The 20,146-nt window shown below is 45.3% G+C and overlaps 1 protein-coding gene across 1 annotated transcript in view; it reads left to right on the top strand.

Moving 5' to 3' along the window:
* The window catches only part of PDLIM4 (PDZ and LIM domain 4), a 152,991-nt gene that overhangs the window by 79,877 nt on the left and 52,968 nt on the right, over positions 1–20,146 (top strand). The window lies entirely within an intron of this gene.

The raw sequence follows: 20,146 nt of genomic DNA, 5'->3' as shown, positions 1-20,146 counted from the left end.
CTCCCCGCCGCTGCTCCCGCCGCTGCTCCCGCCGCTGCTCCCCCGCTGCTCCCGCCGCTGCTCCTCGCCGCTGCTCCCGCCGCTGCTCCCCCGCTGCTCCTCGCCGCTGCTCCCGCCGCTGCTCCCCCGCTGCTCCCGCCGCTGCTCCCGCCGCTGCTCCCCCGCTGCTCCCGCCGCTGCTCCCGCCGCTGCTCCCGCCGCTGCTCCCCCGCTGCTCCCGCCGCTGCTCCCCGCCGGAGAGCGGAGGCGGAGGGAGCTCACACACCGCTGTAACCCCTGCTCCAGCCCTGGAACAGCCCGCCCCGCTCGGGGCGCGCTCCCTGCAGGCCGGCGGCAGCTCCGCCGCGGCTCACAGCACCGCCGAGCCCGCTCCCAGCAGCTCCGGGTGAGCCCGAGGCAAGCGGCGGGCTCGTGGCAGAAGTAAAATGATGGAAATGAAGGAAAACAGTCCCAGTGGAACGTGGCAGGGCTGTGTGAAGAGGGTGATGGGTTCACGCTGCCCTGGGCTCACCCAGCCCCGCTGGGTCTCCCGGGACCACGGCACAGCTTCGGGCGAGGACGGACCCGACACCAGGCACGGGTAGAGCTGAAACGAAGAGAAAATCCTTCCCCAGCTCACCAGAACGTCTAATTTACTGTGTTTGGTCTCCAGAAGCCAGTATTCACACTAATTCTGAGTGACCATCATAGTTGCCAATCATGCTAACAGTCACGTCTACCAAAATAACATCCTTCCCATATTAAATAGAACCAGGAACCTAATTAGACCATGCAAGACACCATGAACAAGCTACTTCTTGCTTTCCAAATTCACTTCATCACAAGTCCATTTTCTAAAGAGAGACCTAGTGAACTATAACTGAAAAAAACAAGGTTTTGGGAGATGACTCACCAAAGCACAATCCATAAGAAAAACAGAGAATAGGGAAATAAATATCTAACATAAGGGGGCAATTTCACTGATGTTTTCAACAACTGCTAATATCATAAGGCATTAGAAAAGGGTCCAGCTGTCCTGTCACAGAACATGCTAACAGTTCCATATGTTGCACATACACTTTGTACATTAACATTTATCTGGGTGAATTTAGAAATGATTGCATCATTATCGATGAGAGAAGCAAGCTGTGAGTCTGTGATGGCATTAAAGATATTAGCACATTTTAGACACTGCAAAAACAACATTAGTCTTCAGACCCAATGGCATGAGTCAGACCCGAATTCCTTACTCAGTTCTTATCCTTTTTTTAAACCTATTTTTATTATAGACTTGTTGCTCCTACATCAGGGAGAAATTCTTCTCTTTTAGTAGAAAGGATTAAAAATGTGTTTAATAGAGGTGTGTTGGATTTGTGTGGCAACATTTTGGTAGTGGGGGGCTACATGTGTGGCATATGTGAGAAGCTGCTGAAAGCTTCCCCCATGCCCGATTGAAGCCGATGTTGCTGCTGGACAATGCTGAGTCCATTGGCAACAGTAGCAGTAATAATGTATTTTAAAAGGAAAAAAAAAGCCCTGCACAATTGCAGGCACAGAGAGGACTGAGAATATGTGAGAGGAACAACTGTACGTGGAGAGCTATGACATGGAAATCTTCTTTAAAACCAGAAGAATCACACATCCTTTGGGTGTTTGGAGCCCTTACATTCCTTAAAAGTAGAATAAAAATCTCTTCGCAGAGAGCTTGTCTGCTGAAAGTGCACACAAGTATGTTTGGATGGCCCTTTGTCTCTCGTATTACAAGGGTTTGTTCAACACCTAGACAGAGGAAATATTAAAATTAACTGAAGAGTACCTATGTCATGCCATACAGGATTTCCCATAAAACAATGCAGTGAATTAGAACGGAGGAGGCAGGAATATGCCTGGATAATAACTCTTTCTGACCTCAGCATAGCTTAGGTTTCTCCCTGAAACCAAAGCTAAAACTTACATGTGTAAAAAGGCCTTGTACAGGAACAAATTCTAAAATTAGCTGTGTCTGTTGTGCTTCCTTTTCTTTTCATGAATGAAAAATAATCACACCAGATCCTAGAAAAGCAAGGATGGAAGCCAAAAGTCAAGCCATGCCAACATCCTCTGTCTGCTGTTCAGACATCCAGCCAAAAATCTGAGCAATGTCTTTATATCAGCCAAAGATAAAAGATTGTGCCATGCTGTGGGAGTGCCGTCTGCTGAAGTATTGTCTAATTATTAGTCTTCCTTTAGCCTGTGCAAAGAAGAGGAGGATTTGGAGTACCAAAGGAAATACAAACTGTATTGTTGATGACAGGCAGAAGCCAGGGGGGTTCTGAGATGAGAGAAGGGTATATGGACTGAGACAAGCATCCTGTGCCAGATGTACCTGTGGGCTTGGCACTGTCTGGTACCCAGCTGACAGCAAAATCACAGAGCATTTCCAAACAACAAAATTCCTGAGCACTTGTCAGGAAGTCAGCCTGAATCAAAGCCTTTGAGCATTAGAGAAATGTCTCCATCACAAGGAGAAGGTGGGACTAAGATGCAAGCACTGGGAAAACACAATGTGACCAGACACACACACCTCAATACAAACAGACCTGATTGCAACTTCCTCTTGGAACAGCACACTGTGCACAGCAGCGACAAAAAAACTACATCAGGCTACTCACACTTCCATAGCCCACTCAGCCCACTGCTCTACACGCTCCCACTGCTCCCCACTCGGGCGTTTGCTGCCTTGATTGCAGGTAACTTTATCCAGCAGCCAGCTCAGGCCAGCTCAGGTATCTCTGCATGGGGCTGCCCTGCACAGGCTAAACAAACCCAGTGTGTGGAACACTGAGGTATCAACTATACCGTGCTTTGTCCTCTGACAAAACTCAGAGACCCTGGCTGCAAAAAACTACTGCTCTGATGGTTTCCTGAGCAGTCTGACTCGTGCCAGGATTCTCCTGGAATGGGTAAAAGGCTTTATGCTGATAGCCTGTTTTGGGAACTCAGTCCTGTGAGGCCCTGAGCCACCCCAGCACTGGTGCAGATGATCTGAGCAGATTAGGAGCTGCAGGCAGTCATGAATAACTCAGTGTTACTCAAGGCTGCACCCCTTGAAGACATTGCAATGCAACAGAGAGAAGTGAAAGGATGGGATTTACGCCTTAAATTCTCTGCAGATAATCTTGACAAGGCTTAAGGTGGGATAAACACACGGCATTCAGAAGGAAAAGGTCTGTCATACAGAGCAGTACCTCCAGCTGTCTCTGTGCCAGGCTTGGCAGACTAAAGCTGGATTCACCAGGATCGTCCCAGGGAGGAATCTGACAGTTCATGTTCCTATTCAACATAATTACGGTGTGGTGGAGGCTGATCTGGCAGTGCTGTGAGACGTGCCCAGCTGCACATTCACAAGACCATTTAAACTTCTGCAAACACAGAAAAAACTGGTAATTGCCTGACTGGCTTATTTAAAACTGTACAAGTGTATCTAGACAGAATTTGAGGGGTCTGACTACAGGGAGGGAAAAAAGACACACATTCTCCCCTTCTTATTTAAAATTACATTGCCTGTGTTTTGATTAGATTTTCCAAATGATCCATGGGATAATTTGGGATGCCCAAAAGAATCAGGGGATGTAGTGATGCAGACTGCAGTCCTTGCTAAGCATTCAAGGGGCTTGCAGGACATGAGGCAGCTTTTATAAATGATGTTCTGATACTGTCCTTTGAAATCTGTCAGAGGGCATTTGGGGTGGACAGATCTGAGAATTGTGACCCCCACCATTTGCATGCAAAGGAGGCACTGTCCAGGCTGGAACATTTTTTAACCATATCCACATTTCATGGTTTTTAATCCAAATTTGGCCCCCGCCTCAGCAAATGAATAAACTCTTTTGTAAACTTGGCTAGCAGGAATGATGAATCACCCTGTGTTCCCTGTTTGAACTAAGAAGGAAATAATCTAAGTGGTTGGAGCCTCAGGAAGATGCCGATTTCTGCAGAAAGACACATTCCCATCTCCCTGTGTCACCACAGATGGGTGTAAGTGAAGTGGAATGCACCTGGGCAGCTGGCAAGCAGGCACCTCTGAGCACTGCCCACCCCACCCCCGTGTTCTCCACAGAGCAGTGATTTTCACTGCTGGGTAAAGAAAATCAGACTTTGAAGCAACACAGATCGCCATGCCTGAAGGTCAGAAAGCAATCTGCAAGGGATTTAAGCTTGTGACACATTTAACATAGGGATTTGTGGAGGAGAAGCACATTTTTTGCATAATAAAGTCCAAGAGGGAATGTGGAAGAGAAGTGGGTCATCCCACACTGCACTGGACGACCTTTCTGTGCATGCCCTGGATTTCAGTACAGATTCTGTACAAGGCTAAGTGGCCAATAGAAAGGCTCTGTAAGTCATTCCTTCACGAACTCCAGCATAAATCAAATCCAGAAATAGGAAAGGCCAGCCAGTCACATTATTTCTTTTAGGTTTAGAGAAAGACATAGTTAAGAAATATCAGTAAAAGACATTACAAACCCATGAAAAAAACCCACAAAAATCCTTTCTTTTATTTAGTCTACTAATTAGTGGATGAAAAAAACAGACCTTTAAAAAAAACCCATATTGAATCACTCTGAAGTCAGACCAGGATGAAGTATTTATCTCTGGAGAGATGGTAATTTGCAGTCACTGCTCTTTAGGTGGCAATCATCTACTGGGCATAGCTCCTGCTATGTGTGTGGGTTTTCCATGTGGAACTGAGGTATATTTATCCAAGAAAGATTCCTCACATGAGGAAAGGGTGACTGTGTCTGGGTTTTTTGTACTAAAGAGAGCAGCCTGGGCAAGTGCTGCTTGCAAGTTCTGTGGTTTCACTGCTGACTGGCTCCAGCACTCTCAGCTCTGTCTCCTTACTCATTCAGCATCAGCCTATACTGGCTTTTCACATCCCATCTCTGCACATAACATAATTTATAGACACCTTGGAAGGGAAACCCAGCTGACGAAAAATGCTTGTGCAAAGGGCTCATTAGCTTTGTGCTGAGAATCTGAAATCTCAGATCTTAAAATTGAGAACCTACGGAGGATGACAGCATCTTCCTGAATTTGATCAGAGGTGTAAGTTCCCCTCTGACAGACTCATTACCTCCAGTCCTGCCAGCAGCCAGCCAAACAAAACGAACATATCTTTTCTCCAACTGCAGAATACTTAGAGCTTTAGCTTCTCATCATTCTCACATAATATCCCTTCATTTGTGTTTTGAATCATTCATGGTTCATGCACAGCCACAGGTCAGAAGGGGAGAGGGTCAGTCTTCTTCCCAGAGCTGCCTCCTCTCCTACCTGATCTGGAGCTGCTCCTGCAAAGCATCTTTTCTGAATTTCTATTTCAGTGCTCAGTCAAGGCAATCCTAGCAGCATGAGGCCTTATCCTTCCTCTAAGCAGCAGCATCTGCACAGAAAAACGCAGTGGTGGAATTGTTAACTTCTGGAGTTGCTGAAATCCTTTCTGGCACATTGCTTGATTTTAAAAATATTTGTCTGACTTGAACAGTAGATCTTTATTCCTTTTCAGGCAGAAGAAGAGACACAGTGTGTGCACTGTATACTCAGCATAAGTAAACAGTGAATACCTGAGCATGAACATGAATGTAGAGGTATTAAATAAGGCAGTGAACTCCTTTCACTACAGCTACTGGAAGGGAAAATGCATTTTCTCTATGTGACCATTATACAACTCCATAGGTAAAGTCACAGCATTCATTTGCTGGCATTATTCCAGAGCATATGCTTTCTCTTGCTCTGCCTGTGATAGGATACACAAGACAGTTCATTTCTGGCATGATCTGGGGAAGTGCAGAGGCAGAGATTTCTCCCACTATGACTGGTTCTACAGTAAATAGTGTGTGTGGAAGCATCTTCAGCTCCACATATTCTAAGCACATTTAAATAATTCAAAGAGCTTAAATCAGTATGGGCTGTGGTCTTCCCTTGGAAGAAAATCATAAAAAAAAAAAAAAAGAAGTATATAGGCAATGGATTTAAACTGCCATTGCAATAAACGAAATTGCATATCTGTAAGGAGTATATACATTTAACAATTTCTGATATTTGAGCAGATTTCAGTGCTCTTTATAGGTATTTTCATAGTTCCTGATATAATTGCAATGATATAATTGTGTGGTTTTATGTTCTAGTTTTCACATTGTTATGTATGTTTTCATTTCAGCTCTATTTAGCAATTACCAAACTGAGTTATTCTGGTTAAAGTAGATTTAAAGCTCCATGGTTAATACAGAAAAATAATATGTTTGGAAAATATGCAATGCAAGCAAGAGGCTAGTAGCAATATTTGCTTTAACATAAAAATGTCCCTTGACTTTTTTACTTGCTGTAAAGCTAAATGGAAATTGAGATGAAAATTAAATTGTATTTTCTCATTTATAATTTAATAAGCACATTAAAAGAGCATAAATTTTCATTTCCACTCTGCTCAATCTGGCTTGTATTGAATATATGGGTGCGACAGAGGAAATTTATCACAAGGTAAATAATTTTGGCCTTACAGACAAAAAATCCTCAGCATATACAGATTGTAAACCCCTAAATGTAAGCCCTCTCCTTCAGTAGAAAGGCCCTAATTAGCAAAGTTTAAGGTCCCAAGAGATGAAGCTATTTTTAATTAACTGTGGATCCAATCCTGGTATTGTGCCCTAACTTGCTGTCCCTGTAATGATTTTAGGAAGTCAAAAATGAAATGACTCACCCTGGGCAGAGATAGTGTTTGTGTTCAGCTTTCTTGCAGGATACACCCTGTGGCACAGCTCTGCTGCTGTGGTTTTCCAGCCTGCTGCACACATTGCCCATAGGCAGCCAAGGGCAGCTGGGAACAGAGCCATGGCTGCCCAGCTCCCAGCAGGGCCTCACATGCCTGCAGCTGCCCTTTCAAGCATCATCTTGCTGCGAAAAATCAAAGACCATTCCTGGGCGGATGGAAAGTTCCCTTGGAATCATAGAATATCAGGATATGGTCAGGACCTGGAAGGGACACACAAGAATGATTGAGTCCAGCTCCTGACCCTCCACAGGACATCCCCAAAAATCCCGTGATGTATCTGAGAATGTTGTCCAATTTGTTAAACTCAGAGCCATGTGGTTGTGCAAAGTGACTTTTCATGCCTCAGTGTGGCACTGTTTCTTTCACAGGAGCTGTCTCAAGGCAGACATGTGGTTTCTAATGCCTCACTGGTGAAGCACTGACCCTACATCCTGCCCAGCTCCCCGGGCATCCTTGGGAAACATCTTCACTTTGTGCTGCTGCTCGGCTCGTCTGGCACCCCTGGTTTTGTCCTCACCAAGTGCTTCAGCTGAGATCCCTTCCCGAAGGAAAGCTGCAGCTGGTCTCCCCACCTTTCCCACAGGACCAAACACCGCCCTGTGCTTGTGCATCATCTGTATGAACTCAGTTGGCTGTGCCTCGCCATCTCCCCGAGCCCAGCCCCGCCCAGTGCATCCCTGGTACCCGCGGCTGTCCCGGCACCGACAGCCGGCCCGTGTGCCCGGGCCGGACACTGAACTGCCTCCGCCCCTGGTCCCCGCGGCTGTCCCGGCACCGACAGTCGGCCCGTGTGCCGGACACTGGCGCTATCTCCATCCCTGGTACCCGCGGCTGTCCCGGTACCGACAGTCGGGCCGTGTGCCGGACACTGGCGCTATCTCCGCCCCTGGTCCCCGCGGCTGTCCCGGTACCGACAGCCGGCCCGTGTGCCCGGGCCGCGCACCGCGCTGCCCGTGTCGGTCTCGGCTGCGCTTCCCGGAGCGGCCAGGAGGGAGCACGCCGAGCCCGGATCCAGGAACAGCCGCGTCCAGGACCAGGCTGACGCTTCACCCTCTGGAGCAAGCTGAGGGGCTGCCTGCCTTCTCTAGCCCTGCATTCCTGTGCATCCATTTCTGGCCTAAAAACCTCCACAGCTGAGACTCAGCATCGAAATAATAAATACTTTTTTCGCTGTAGGGGCTCAGAATAAATCTATTCCCCCCTCCAGGTGGCTGTACTAACTCCACATGGCTGTGGTAAAATGGTTATGACCCTTGAAGTGAAGAATCTTGGCTAGCCAAGGAAGTACCACTCGATAACACTCAAGTTCTTTCTCACATCAAACTAAAATAAAAACTCACATTTTGCTAATATATTGTGGCTACACATGTAAGCAATATATTTCACTATTCATTACACAAACCTAACATGATACCAGCATCTGCCACACACAGTTGGGTAGTAACAAAGTAACTAGCAAAAAATTCAGAAATTAGATTTAAGAGTTCCAACAGTTTTGTTATAACCCAGCTGGGAAACAATGGGTATTTCTGTACTTAGGACGTGTGCCATGCTTATTTTAAAGTAAAAGAATGGAATTGTGTTCTGCAAAACCCGAGGATCTTGTCTTTATCCCTAAAAGCATTAAATATACACAAATACAGACCAGTGGCTGACTCAGCAGCTTGACAGAGAAACACAGAATTAGTGGGATTAATAATAAGCTTTCAGCCATCCAGATAGGTAATGCCATTGTTACTCTCCTTATCTCGACAGAATCATTTTGATTCAGTTGAAAGAGAAATCTGCTGGCCATGAAGGGAGGACAGTTTGTGACAGCCCCTGTGAATCCCTGGGACAAGCAGAATGAGGTCCAAATGGCATCAGTTGCTGTCACAGCTCCTGCTAAATGTAGCTTTTGTTCCTACTTAGACAGACCAGCCACGAAAGAATGAGCTCCCCTTTGCCATTGCTCCCCAGGGACCTACAGAAACTGTGTGAGCTGAAATAACCTGTTTCTAAATTAATTTACTTAAATTGGTGTAGTCACTTTCTGGGTGGGAATTCAGGTGAGTAGGAAGTCAGCAGTAGCTGCCGTGTGTCTGACCTCACACCAGTGAGCCAGGAGTTGCATCACAGACTGTTGGATAAAAAGACAATTGAGACACAACAGGACTATTCATTTTCATAGTCTTAGAGACACTTTCTCAAGAAAGATGACATGAGTAGACACCGAAGATCATCCTATAACTGCCTGGATATTTCTCTGCATCCCAATCCCTCTTTTGACTGTGAGTTGACCAGAACTCTCTTTCTCCTCCTCCTCCTGGCCTCAATTTTGGATTGGCTGTAGAAGGAAGGTGTGAAGGAGAAGACAGGAATCATGCAGAAGGAGAAGGAATGGGGTCTCCTGTACACCCTGTGTGTGCATCCTGGAGCATCACTGAGCTGGGAAGAACCACTGCCCCCCATTCTGGGTCAGACCTTCCCTTCTATCCCGGAGTGTGGTCACCATCAGCCACTTGGCCAGCACAAGCAGAGCCCAAAACACACATTATGCATCTCCAATCCCTTGGGAGAGAGCAGGGCATCCGGGGTTGAAATTCTTCTTGAGAACAAAGTGAAAAATTTAACACAGCTCCTGACAGCTAACATAGGTACACAGTGCAACAAGAAATGAACGGGTTAAAAATACAGCAGGAATTTAGCTGGAGCTGAGCAGACACTCCTGTCAGCTGGGCTGTGTGTTTAATACAACCTCCCTGCAGAGTTTTTTAAAAGCATTCTCAAAACTCCTGTGGCAAGTGGCCAGCAGCTGTGACGCTGCCTAATGTCCTGACAGCCCCATCCATAACCTGCTCCCTCTGGCACTGCCCCAGCTGATAGGGCTCACTCAGCCACCGAGGCCGTGCTCAGTGCCACTGTCACAGCCCTCCTCAAAGCCAAGGGACTCGTGGTGCAATAGCCCCACCCTGCCTTGGAAAACCTCTCCTCTGTGCTAGCACAAACTCTGTGTTCCTCTTTCTCTACTGATACGATGTTTGGCTGTGTGTTTTGGGGATGCATCACAGATGTGCATGCTGTAAGCCAGCAGAAGACCAAATTCCCAGCAGCTTTGAAGAAACAGTTATTTTGAGTGTTCATCATGGGCCTTGCTGAGTGTTTTCTGTGCCTTGACACAGCTGGGAAGACAGCTGAACTGAGGCATCAAGGCCTTACACTGACCTGCCCCTCATTTGTGCCGGTGGAAATGCCCCAGTGAAGAAATTATGGGAACTGGCTCCTTGCCATGGCCTGGCTGCAAAGTTCTGGAACTTATTTTTTCTAAACACATCAAACCAGCTATACATTAGCAGAGGGTTCTCAGTGGTGGAAAAGCACTTTGGGGACAGAGAACATTGGGTCTGGAGCTCAATGTGACACCGAGCTCCATTCTGTCAGCATCAGTGAGAATCAGCTCTGGCTATTTAAAGCACCTCCACAAGGACCAGGGAGCTCAGCAGAAGCCTGCTGTCTGCAGGACATGTGTGGAGCAGTTTGACCTTCCTACTCCTTCATAACTTGGCTTTTTTATAGCTCCAGATGTGCTCATTAACCACAGAATTATTCACCTCCTCTTTGAGTCCTACTCATTCCTAAATAAAAGCAACCCAGTCATGAGACTGAAAGATGAAAAGCCATCATGGCTGACATCTGGGTGCAGACTGCAGATGCTCGTGCATTAGTACATTAACATGAGATATTTATCTGGGCTGAAGGCAAATAGTATCTTTCATCTCTCAATGAAGTATTTTAATCACAAAAGGTCACAGAGAGAGAGAAAAGGGAGAATACATCATTCCATTTATTAATGCAAGAGCATAATGGCACAATATAAGATTATATTATGAGACAGTCATAAGAGGGACAATTTATAGTTAAAGGTTAAAAGAAGCAGAAAACTAACCCACAGAGCAGTTCTTGGCCTTCTGTGTCTCATTCTTTTCCTATGTCATTGTTTAAAGATAGAATTCTGGGCATCCTTCACAATGGGCAGCTCCTGTTCCCACAGCAACAAAATTCAACAACATTATTGGCATTTTCCACATTAACATGCAATTTCCCGTCTGCCCAGGACAGAGGGCTCTCTCTGTGACTGACGAGGGGATCCAAGCATGTGGGCAGGGAAAAATACTTGTGTAAGTGCTGGATCAAACAGAGGAACAAATTAAAGGATATGGTGGCAACATCCTAATGCCATGCTGGGCAGACAGGCAGAGCCCAAGAGGCTTCTCATGTTGGTAGCCAAACCCAGGCTGCTCAGGCAGCTGAAAACTGCCTGACATCAGGACAGAGCACTGAAATAAATGGAATAAAATTGAAAACCAGATGTAAGGGTCAGTTCTGCTTTTGCAGTGCTGGAATGGAAGGGAATAGAATGGAATGGGATGGGATGGGATGGGATGGGATGGAATGGAATGGAATGGAATGGAATGGAATGGAATGGAATGGAATGGAATGGAATGGAATGGAATGGAATGGAATGGGATGGGATGGGATGGGATGGGATGGGATGGAATGGAATGGAATGGAATGGAATGGAATGGAATGGAATGGAATGGAATGGAATGGAATGGAATGGAATGGAATGGAATGGAATGGAATGGAATGGAATGCAGTTAGAACACCGCCACTGCTTTCTGGATACGCCCTTGCAATCCTAGCCCAGCCCCAGCACGGTTCTGAAAGACTCTTTATCATAAATAGCTCTCAGCCTGAAGAAATCACATGACTATCTGCAGGCCTGACATGATATTAATTATTTTACTGCCCAGATAAGACTTGCAGACATTTTGTTCTCTCTCCTGAGTAAAAGAAAAGGACAGAGATGAAGACGCACACAGAAACAGCGTGAAGACACCAAGGTCAGACAGAAGGAGGAATCAGGTCCTAGATGAGGGAAGGAGGAGAGCTGTGGACTGAAATGTCTCTTTTAAGCTGTGGAAAAGATACTCTTCTTTCCCTGCAAGTCATAGAAAATGCATTTTGGGGTGGACGAAGCATTCACATTGAGGCCACGAGCTAAGGTATTTGTGTTGAAGTAGGCAGATGCTGAAGTAGCTGTGATTCCATGAGAAGTTTGAATAAAGAGTAAAGATGAAGACCCCTGTTGCCCCCAGAGATGAAGAAGAAAGATCTCTGTTTTCAAAGGATGATGAGAGCCTTTGCTTGAACTGCTAATCCTTAAACTTATGTGCCCCATCAGTTGACATCATCCTTGATAACAGTTGTGGGAAGACTGTTGGTCGAGAAAGGGATTTTTACACAGTGATCAAGTTTCCATTTTCCTGGGCAGCTGATTCACTGTGACATCGAGGCCAAAAGAAAACTGTTCCTTGTGGAGAAGTCTCCATAGAATGAAGAGAAGTCTCCTCTTTCTATGTAAATTGGTGAAAGAATGTTTTTAGAGGTGATAAACTGACTGATTTGTTTCTGTACGTTGTCAGTGTGAAAGAAAACAGGTTGTGGGGGGAGGAGAAGTGTTCTGAAAGTTTTATTTTGATTCTTATTACTTTTTTCTTGTAGTTTCTGGTAATAATGTTTTTTTATACCCTTCAAAGTTTGATCCTGTTTTGCCTTCCTGCTAATCCTATCTCATGGCAGAAAATGAGTAAATAATTCTGGTGGGTGCACTGGTGATTTGGCCAACGCCAAATCCATGACACTCCTACACTAAGCTAGGGATGTGTTATTACATGACATATCCCCAGCACAGGACTGTGACCAAGAGGATGAAGCTGTCCTCAGAGTGGTTATAGTAAAAATTATTTACACAGAGCTGTAAATGCCACTTTTGCTCCCTATAAAATAGATTTTTTTTTTTTTAATCAAAACACAAAGAGGAAAAGCCTGATTTCAAACACTAGTTACAAATCACAGAAATTGACAGACTATGCCCAGTGTTCCAAAAAAGTGGAATTGTCTATAGAAGACTGTCAAAGTGCATTTACTTTGTGTCTCTGCCCTAAAAGGACCAGCTTGCATGAGACACATCCTCACCAGCTGGGGCCTCTCCCACAGCAGGCACAGAACAAGGGTTCCTTCAGTCCTCTCACATCCAACTCTGCTTCTGTTCCAGCACTGTGCTGTATGTCCCAGCAGGACTAGTGCAGCTAGGATTTGTTTGCCCCCCCACTCATTCTCAACAGAAGTGAGCACCTGTGCCCCTAAAGAGTTAGTCCAGAAAGCCCACCCCAAAGCAACCATGGATAAGCACAGCCATAACCACACTATAACCCATAAGTCAGTCCAGCAACTGGCCAAAATTCAGCCACTGGCCTAATATCTCTCTTGTTCTGAGGGGATTTTTTTCCTGGGGGTTTCATACTGAATGAGTCACTTTTCCTTTTAACCTCACAACTCTGACTGCATGGATATATATCTGTCATCCCAGCCGCAGCTGGGGTAATGCAGAGGTCAAAGGGATAAATAGCAGAGAGGCTTCATGAACTTTCTTCCCCACAAAAAATCCCATTTGTAACCAGGAAATAAAAATCACACAAAACCCATCCCCTTGCCTGCTTGCATCATTACTACTATAAAAAAAAAATTATATAAAATACCCTTTGTATTTATTTTTCTTTTTTTTTTTTAACCCCACCTTCTTTCTAAAAGTCTGTGGAATAGGATTCCCTGTTTTCCATGTTCTCCTGACATGGTGCCAAACAGCAGAGAGCAGCTGAGGCCATATTTTGTCAAACAACCCAAAAACCAACATACTTGGCAATGAATATGCACAAGATGATTCTGATACAATGAGTGGGTTTCATTCCAGACCAGCCTGTTTCATTGCTCTTAGAGTTTTTGTGGCAACGGTCTGGCTGGGTGATTATTCACAACCAAGTTAGCAATTTGGTTCTTGCTAACAGCATTATTACACTAAATTACCAGGAGATCTTGAAGTCCCTGCTCACATTTGCTGTCCACTAGACTAGAAATAAGGTCCCAGTGCTCCTAAGTTTGCAAGACATTGTGTGGAGGTGGAGTCGAGTGCATTTCTGCCTCTCTAAGTCTTCCTGACTTTATTAAAGAGCAGTTTGGAAAACAAAGCAGGCAGCTGAGTCTCAAAGAGAGCTGCTAGGAATTACTAGGGTGCAGAACTGTGGCAGGGAAACCCTCTCTGCAGAGGATGAAGATGAGAACACAGGTGTAGGACCTTCCAACAAGAAGACATGGACCTGTTAGAGGAGCTCCACAGAAAGTCACAAAGATGTTCGGAGGGTTGGAGTCCCTCTGCTTTAGGGACAGACTGGGAGGGCAGGGATTGTTCAGCCTGGAGAAAAGCAGACTCCAGGGAGACCTTAGGGCCCCTTTCAGTGCCTAAAAGGGCTCCAGGAGAGCTGGAGAGGGGCTTTGGACAAAGGCATGGAGTGACAGAACAAGGGGGAATGGCTTCAAACTGATGGAGGTTAGCTTTAGAATGAGGGTAGTGAAGCACTGGCACAGATTGCCCAGAGAAGCTGTGGCTGTCCTATGCCTGGAAGTGTTCAAGGCCAGGTTGGACAGAGCTTGGAGCAACCTGGTGTCTAGTGGAAGGTGCCCCAGCCCATGGCAGAGGGCTTCGATTGATATGGTCTCTAAGGTCTCTTCCAATGCAAATCATTCCTTGACTCTAACAGGAGGAAGCCATGTGTCCCACAGGGAGAGGGAGCAGGAGGCAGGGCAAAGGGCTGTGACCTGCCTCAGCCCCTGCACCACCATCCTGCACTGGGCACAATGCAGAGCAGGCTGACTGCATGGAGCTCTTTGTACCAGGGGATGGTTGCAGCAGAGCCAGCTGTGGTGACAAGTGAGGATGTGTTCCCTGCTCTTTCACAGCAAGCCGTCCTCAATCCCATTGGTGCATCTACTGGGCTCCTTTTAGCAACCTGCTTGTTTTCCATGCAGATGGACACCCTCCTTGATCATGGTCCCTGTCTGGGCCTGTCTCTGCCATGTCTGAGTTCCTGGGTAAAATGGAACCCAGACTCTTGCGCTGCCTGTGCCAGTAAAAATCCACATTTAAGAAACACCTCTGATTTCCTCAAAGAAATAATTAGCAGTGAGTCATTGCATGGGGCCAGCAGTGAGCTGAGACAAATTGGCAAAGTTTCATTAACTGAGGTACTCTCCAGACTAAAGCAAGCAAGGAGGCTGAGCTAGCTGCTTACAGGAGCCATGTGAGTGACTAATTCCATGGGCACAAGGTCGGCACTGCTGGCTCCAGCTTCTCGGTGTTGTTCGTCCAAGCCAGGACTCACAGATGCCACCACTGTCAAGGTGGTGACAGGAATTTGGGGGTTCTGGCTAAAATGCCTTCTTGCATTTCACGCTGGGGCATAGCAATTCAAACAGCTGAAAGGGAAGGAGAGCACAGCAGCTGAAAATAAGCTGTGTTTAGTCAGGATGAGCACACCACAGTACAACCAAGTGATGTAAACATGCAGCATATCTTCAGCGTTTCATTGGCAACATTTCTAATAAACAACTCCAATGGCAACCTGAACTTGTCTTCTGTTGTAAAAACAGCTTCTGATACCCAAAATGCTGCTGTCTGAGATTTATAACATCCCTTTTGGCTACAGTCACACACAAAAAAAGGCAACAATTTTGCTGGTTAGACTCAAGGAATGAATAAATAAAGCACAAATCTTTATGATCCTCTGAGTCTATTTCAAGAGTAAAAAAAAAAATACACCTGAGCTGAAGATGCATTCATTTAAATGAAACATTTATATGAATTTATTAGAAACTCAGGTTCTGCAGAACATTGCTGTTGCCCTGAATTTAATTAATTCCAAGTGTAGATTTAGTAGTCAAACACAAATTAATCAGGATTGGTTGGGTTCAACTCAAGATACACACCACACACTGAGAGCTGTGTTACACGTTTCTTAACAGGATCAGACTCTTTTTTCTGATCAGTTTGTTATTAATAGTAGCACCATACCAACAGTGTAGACCAGCATACATACATTTGTGAGCACCTGGACCTAGAGCAAAAAAAGCAAAAAGCCTCAAGCTAAAAAATAAAAAACCCTAATACTTTTTCCTTGGCAATCACAGCAAGTGGAATATATGATTCTTTCCACACTTAAAAAAAAAAAAAAATAAAAAGTTTCCTTAGAGTTATCCTGAAGTGAACTCAATTTAGGGCTCCAGCACAGCGCCAACAAGTTAAAAGTCATCTTTCCACTAACTTTGGTGGGAACCAAAGATTTGTGAATAAAACGTTGTCACATCTTTAACAAAACAGGAATTCTGTACTGAGTCCTTTAGGGAGTAATCCCTTCATTTAATGCAGCAGAAACACAGGACTGTATGTTAGTTATTGGCCATGAAGTGAAGCAGGTGTTCCTAACGTGACTTCCAGACACTGAAGGGAATGGAGCCCCTGCACAGCCTGTAAGTTCTACAAGCAGGCTTTGTGTGGAAAACATCCATGGCAGCATGCTCGATTCTCTGTGTGCTTTGGAAGTGCCCAATTGGAAGATCAGGGAGCACTGAGAGGAGCTGCCAATCTCTCCAGGCACATTCCCTCTGGATTGACTCCTACTGCTCCTCCCAAAGTGGTGCTGGCTCCCCAAGACACCAGCACCATTGGATGCAGGGAGCAGGAAGGATGGGCTTCTATGAATTCCTGGGATTGCAATTTGGAAAACATGAACCATGTTTGTCCCCAAAGGCCTCTGTCAGGTCACTTCACTTCTACACATCTTAGCTTTGCAGCCAGGAAAACAGTTCTTCCTTTTCTCCATCTCAATTTTCCAGCCTCCATCTGTTGGCCCTGGAGTCACCAGGAAGGGGAACATACCAGTTCCCACCTGGGGCCAGGTCTATCATCTCTCCTGGCTTGGATTACTCCCAGGAAGCAGGAAGAAAAGCCAGGACTGAGCTGGCTCAAAGAGACACACCAGGGTCCATAGAGCTGCCCCTGTGACAAAACACTCCACCATTAACCCCGCAGATGGACAGTCATTGATTCATAGAATGGTTTGGGATGGAAGAGACATTAAAGATCATGTCATTCCAATTACCTGCCGTGGTTTCTCTATGCACCACCCAACTGGCCTTGAACAGTTCCAGCAATGAGGAAGTCACAGCTTCTCTGGGCAACATGTGGTTCATCACTGTCAGAGGGAAGAATTTCTTCCTAATATCAAACCTAAAACTCTCCTCTTTTAATTTCAAACCAGTTCCTCTTGTCCTATCACTATCTGCCTCAGTAAAATATCACTCTCCCTCTTTTTAATGGACACTCTTTAAGTACTATAAGGCTGTAATGAGTTTCCCTAGAGCCCGTTTGTCTCCAACTCTGACTCTCTCAGACACAGAAAGAGGAACAAAACAATCTTACACTAAAAGTCCCAAACCAGAATATCCCACTCACATCCACCATATGATTTTATTCACCATATGATTTATTATTTATTATGATTACAGTTTATGATATAGTTGTGTTTTGCTTCTGAATGAGATAAAGCACTATTCTCAAGAAAGCACATGCATTTGCACTCATCCAGAAATGTTACAGGCATTTACACACCCAGCTGTATTGTGGGATGGAGCATGGGGCATATCTGGCTGAAAAAGGCCCATGGAAATTAGGATTAAACATGTGCTGTGCATGAGGGGACACACTTCTGACAGACCTGGGGCTTGGTGCCTGTATGGAATAGACCATTACACCATGCCAGGAAGTGTGTGCTGTGCCTGCACAGGGTGGACACTGCATGAACAAACACAGCATCACCAATCTACTAATGCCTTGGAGTGAGATAAGCCAGGGCTGGGGGTCTAGAGAGGCAGGAATGTGGGAGTGGGGCAGGCCTCTGTGATAGTATCTGCTCACTGGTGGTCTTATGGGGGAATTTACTTCAGTCAATGCAAAACAAATGGGGTGGTTTTATATGTCACATGATGCAGGGCTACAAAAAGCAAAACAAAGGCAGGAACTTCATTATGCTGAGAAACATCCCTGTTTCATTAAAACCCAAATATCCTTTGTCTTCAGTGAGTATAAAGCAAATGCCTGGGAAATATCGCAAGCAATCCATTACTGCTCCTGGCCTGCTCCAAAAGCCACACTGACAGGAATGCTCACATGGGTTGGATTGGAGCCAATACAAAGTCTTTAGGGGCCCCTCAGAGCTTTCAGCAAAGTAAACCCCATTCAGGCTCCAGCCTCACTCAGAAACTTCATCCTCAGGCACCTCCAGTGGGCCAGAAAGGTTTTCTCTACACTCCAAAATTATTTGGGGGCATCTTTGCAGGACATATCACCTGGAACTCGTGTCTGTCTCTGAACATCCACCTAAAACTGTCCTGTTTCTTTTAGTGAGTGGGTCAGCAGAGAAAGCACCATGTGACCAACAAGGAAAACCCAAGGTTTATACAAAGCATCATAGAAGTGTCCCCATGACAAGGCACAGTAGCTATTTTATAAGTCCCCAGGTTGACACTGGCTCATAGCACATCAGAAATTGACCCTGTATGTTTCATACATTAATAGCAAACTTTTGTTTTTGTTTTTGTTTTTGGTTTTGAGCGCTTGGCATCTATAATTAGAAGCTGCAAGCTTTCCATGCTGGGAAGATTTAGAAAACCATTGGGCTGACTATTCTAGGCACACAACTTCACATTTTTATTCTCCTGTGGTGATGGGTGCCAGCAGCCAAAGGTTGAGGCACCTGCATTTCCTACTGACACGCCATCCAGGAATGAAAAGGAAGTGCCTGGGAAGGGTGATGGAAGAGAACTAGAATTCTTTATAAACTAACACGCCTCAAATGAATGTGCAAAGGAAATCACTTTAATTTCTTGCATAGAAAGCTTTAGTTGAATGTGATTTAGTTGCCTATGAGAGGAAAAAACAGAAGACAGATAAAATCTTCCTAGTTACACTTTACAGTAGAGTTACACAATGCTGGGAATGGGAGCTGGGAGAAGGGGAGATTTCCAGATTTCTACCTACCAAGAATCACAGCCATGGAATGGTTTGGGTGGGAAGGAACATCAATACTCATCTCAATTCAATGCCCTCCCTGCCATAAGCAGGGACATCTTCCACTAAATCGGGTTGCCCCAAGTCCCATCCAATACCAGAACATAAAAATAGATGGGATAAATTTTTAGCTGGCACAAATCAGCAGACGTGAATACATTGGACACAACTACACAAGCTGACACCAGCCAGGGATCCAGCCTCAGCAATCAGCTGCCCGTGAGGAGGATTACAGAAAAAATGCTTCTAAAAACATGAACAATAAATTTGCCATCTGGGTATAATTTTTGGTATTTGTTTAGGTCATCACTTATTTCTTCTCCAACAAACTGGCCATAAAGTAGCTTAATATTCTGTCTACCATCAAACAACTCCATAAATAGAGATACATTAGCAGGAGTTCAGGTCAAACCAGAATCAGTATTTGTGGTTTGTTTGGGTTCTGTGTCCTGCCTTCTCCTTTGCCTTTGGGTGTGACTGATTCAGCAGCCAAAGATGTCTTCTTGACATCTTGCCTTGAGCTGAGGCCCAGACATGATGAGGTGTTCGATTTTGTCTCTTTTTAGCCTTTTACAGTGGGCAAACGAAATCTGATGAGCTAAGAGGAACCTCACATCATTACAGAGGAGGAAACTCTCTATGGGGCTAAAAATACAACATTTGGTTGGCCAAAAGGAAAGAAGTGTGCTTCCCTCAGCATGTTGTAACTGTTGAGTTGGACACCAGCTGTAAGGGCCTCTTACTCATTAATTGTCTTCATAGTCACAAAAATACAGAAAATACCTAAAAAGCTGCATCACTCATTCAGTGAAGAATATTTTCCTGACAGCACTATCCAAATTTTTTTTGCCAAGTCCAGTGAAAGGACTTCTCCTCTTTCCATTGTCAAATCCCTCAGAGGAGAAGAAACTCCTGGGGGTTTTTTCCTGTGGTTTCTATTGTTGTCAGCTGGATTTCATCCCTGCCCGACATCATGGAGATGGTGTGTGCAGCCAGAGGGTCAGTGGGAGTGGTGGGATGGAGGCTTTGTGCTGGCTGGGGACAAGCTGCTAACAAATCATTTCCAAATGAGTCATCAGCAGTTGATGCTCAGTGACTGCAGATGCAGAGAAACCTCTCTGGTGTTAACTCAGCTATGTGCTTGCTCCATCCCAGCTTCAGTTTATGAACCACCAAGATGACTGAGCTTTCTGTAGCATGTCAAGAGCACTACACATCTCTCCTTCATGGAATCATGGAACGTTTTTGTTTCAAAGGCACCTTTACAGCTTATCTAGTCCAAGCCCCTGCCATGTGCAGGGACACCTTCTACTAGACCAGCTTCCTCCAAGCCCCACCCAACCTGGCCTGGAAAACTT

This window comes from Erithacus rubecula, assembly GCF_903797595.1.
Source record: "Erithacus rubecula genome assembly, chromosome: 16".
Lineage (NCBI taxonomy): Eukaryota > Metazoa > Chordata > Aves > Passeriformes > Muscicapidae > Erithacus > Erithacus rubecula.
The sequence above is the reverse complement of the archived record's forward strand: the minus strand, read 5'-3'. Positions and strand labels throughout refer to the sequence as shown.